The sequence below is a fragment of the Ascidiella aspersa genome, chromosome 2 (assembly GCF_963924565.1).
Source record: "Ascidiella aspersa chromosome 2, kaAscAspe10.2, whole genome shotgun sequence".
NCBI lineage: Eukaryota > Metazoa > Chordata > Ascidiacea > Phlebobranchia > Ascidiidae > Ascidiella > Ascidiella aspersa.
Window position 1 is genome coordinate 36,746,355 of NC_139448.1, and position 3,329 is coordinate 36,749,683.

The following is a 3,329-nucleotide window of genomic DNA, read 5'->3' on the forward strand; positions in this document are numbered from 1 at the left end:
CTGCGGAGGTTGACGGGATGTTTTCTTGTATGTCTTGGGGTGCCGGTAGGTTGGTTCGTTGCGGGTTTTCATTTGTGTTTTCTGTGTCCATTTTTTCATTTCCGTTTTCGTTATCAGGGATTAGATTTTCTGCTATTTCGATAATTTCATCTTTCTTGTGTAGTTCTTTTTCTTTGCTGTGGGAATGATTTGTTGCGTTGGATTCGTTGCTTTGGTTTAGGGTGTGATTCGGGGTTGCCATGAATGCTTGGTTGAAAATTTCCTGTTTTCTTAGTCTTTCTTCCAATTGTTTGATTACGGCTTCCAAGGAGGCCGTATTCTTTGGGTCGAAACGGTTTGCTGGTGTTGACGTTCTAAAGCCTTGCAGTTTTGGGAATTCTCTGTCAAAGATTTGGTCGTGTGTCTCGCTGGGTGGTTTGTTATGGAGGAGATCGCGGTCAAATTCTGGTGTTATAAGTGGTTCGTTGGGGCAGTCTTTCATCAGGTGTCCTGTTTTAAAACAGAGGCGGCATGTTTGGGGGTTGGGACATTGGCTAGCCCAATGTCCCCTCTCGTTGCAATTTCTGCATACCGGTCCGAATGATTGGCCTGGTTTCACGATTTGTATCCTGTTTTTCTTGTAGAATATTTCCGGTTGGATGTTGTCAAGCTTAGGATCTACTAAGAATAGATTAACGTAGCCATTCATCTTATCTTGTCTTGATTTGTGCGTGCAAAATTGAGTGCCTTTAGGTTTTCCCCATTGTAATTCAGACGCTATTTTAAAGATATGGTCTTGTGTCCATTCAAACGGGATCGGGAATAGGGTAATTTTGGTTTGGGGGAGGGTGGGTTCGAAAGATTTCAATTCTATTATTTGTCTATCTGATGTTCGAATTTCTTTACCGTTTTCTAGTTCTTTGTGAAGTCTATCTCGGTTATATTGAAGGCGTGGATTTTCCTTATTAAATGTTATTTGGTAGGTTTGGTTCTTTCTGTTGAGTGTCCTTGCTCCTGTGATATTTTCATCATATTTTTTCAGTGCTTGTTCCTCATCGAACAATGATAGGAAGTTTATTATCGTAAAGTTCGATGTGTTACGAACTTGAATGTTTAGTGAACGTGTAGCATTATATTCTAATATATTCATACTTGTTTGTAGGGGAAAGGCGCAAAGGGAAGAAAGATACGGAGGGAAAGTGCGATACAAGAAAGGGTACAACAAACAATGTGGTGAGTGTGTTTTTTTTTTTTTTTTTTTTTTTTTTATATATTATTAAGTATTTTTATTATTTACCGTTAGACGGCGCTAGAGAGCAGTGGATTTTTTGGGGGTTTGCCACAAACTGTTTATTTTTTATTAACCGCTAGACGGCGTGGTGTGTGTTTTTTTTGATTTGTCGGTAGATGGCGCTAGTGTGGCAAATATTTGATCAGGGCTTCGCCTCAAACGCTTAAAGGGTGGGGCGAAAAAACGACAGAGTACGAATACGATGACAGGCGGTAACAAGACAGTTAAGCTCCGCTGCAAGTTTTGGGATGTCAGGAAAAAAACAAACAAAAAGTACGAGCCAATTAGTGACGTCACTTCCGACGTCGAGGGATGAAAAATTTACAAGTATTAGAAAAGGTAGTACCACTAAGGGGCAGTAGAGATCTCGAAAATTTGCCGGGAGCTTCGCTGTATTTTTAAATACGAGTAGGCGGAAAAAGTTCTAAGTCCGTCAAGAGAGTCTCTGAGACTTCTCTCGGCGTACTTAGAAGCGCAAAAAACCACAAACACGACAAAAAATTAATAACGAGGCGAAAGAGGAGGCACCACTAATTGGCGCACTACTAGAACGTAGTTTACCCAAGTTGAAACACTTGACGAGAAAGATTACAAAGGCGCAAAAAATCTACAATACGATCAATAACAAACACACAATTAAAGTTAGATAGCGGTCTTTTGCTTAGAGCAAAGAGTCGGTTTTAGCACGATTAAGTACCACAAATAGTAGAAAAATAACAACAGGTCCCTACAAAAGCCTGCCTGCCGCCCCTGCAACTGTTTGTTACAGCGGCTGCTGACTAATGCCTTCTAGTAAGGCCTGACACACGAAAAGCGCAACAAAAACCTCTAATAGGTTGAAATTACAAAAGAGTACGTCACAAGGGTATATCCAAAAGGTTGAAAGGCTCGCAGTTGCGGGTGATCCTATGCAAATAAGATAAAGTCCGGGTGGAACAAGTTACCTTATTCAAATAGAATAATTATTCATATTTCGATGTGCACAAAAACACTATATTGTCATTTCAAGAAAGTTTGATAGTTTTGTTCAAAAACAAAATGCTATGTTTCATCCAGGAATGACAGAACCATCAACTAGTTCATCGACGCACTTGGCAACTCCGCAACCACTTGATGGCGCACCATCCACACTACAAGTATTGCAGTTGATGTTTACAAATAAACTAAATATATTATAACAAATAAATTTCAGCAGCATTTTGTGCTGTTTTGCTTGAATAGTGCAATTTTTGGTTTTAAGTTTTGTATAAATTAGTTTAGGTGACTAATTAGTGAAAATGCATTCCATTAAGAAATTGCTTTGGATGTTTGGAATAGTTTTAATATTTTTGTGATTTATTGAAATGCTATTCTTTTAGGCATCTGTGTGTGAGGAGAAGATACAGAGAAGCTCCTTGCTGCTCGATCAACATCCAAGCGTTGCTCCAAGAGAAGCGCAATCAACTTCAAGCTACGGGTTTGCTATCACCACCAACCTGTTTATTGCCACAAGTTTTGTGTAACGCTAAACATATTTAGGATTTGGTCGTGCCAGAATGTTTCACCTCGACTAAGACATGGCCCATTTATCCATAGAAATCATAGTTGTTCATGTCATATTTAATTGGATTAATCGCTTACATCAGGAATCGGTAACCTAAGCCCAATGAAAACAACGTTTCGACAAATGTATTGATTGCGGCCAGCAGTGTTTTTTTTAAGGTGTTTTGGGAAACGGTGAAATTTCTCCAGCGGTTAACGGTGAAATTTCTCCAGCGGTTTCCCAAATTTTGGACTTGCAACTGTTTGGTATTTAAATGAAACACTTGCGGTCTCATAAAACTACTTAGCGGTCACCCAAACCAAACCTTAAAAAAACCCTGTAAGCCATTATGTGGATATGTAGCAACACTTTATTATGGTTCTTTGGTAAAACTAATTACTAATAAACTACTTAACATGAAAGTTTATTTGTTTGTAGCCAGTTGAGACCCGGGAGCTTCCACCCACAGCAAGCCCAGTCACAGTTGGCACAAGATTCCTCCGCCGTACAAGCGACTGCTGTACAAGCACCTTCTGT

General features: G+C 39.6%; 1 long non-coding RNA gene across 1 annotated transcript; it reads left to right on the forward strand.

The window, feature by feature from the left end:
- Positions 1-2,318: 2,318 nt before the first annotated feature.
- Positions 2,319-2,975, forward strand: LOC146165552 (uncharacterized). The gene is made up of 2 exons (XR_014494596.1): positions 2,319-2,406; positions 2,629-2,975. It is a non-coding gene; the product is annotated as an uncharacterized LOC146165552 (long non-coding RNA).
- Positions 2,976-3,329: the final 354 nt, after the last annotated feature.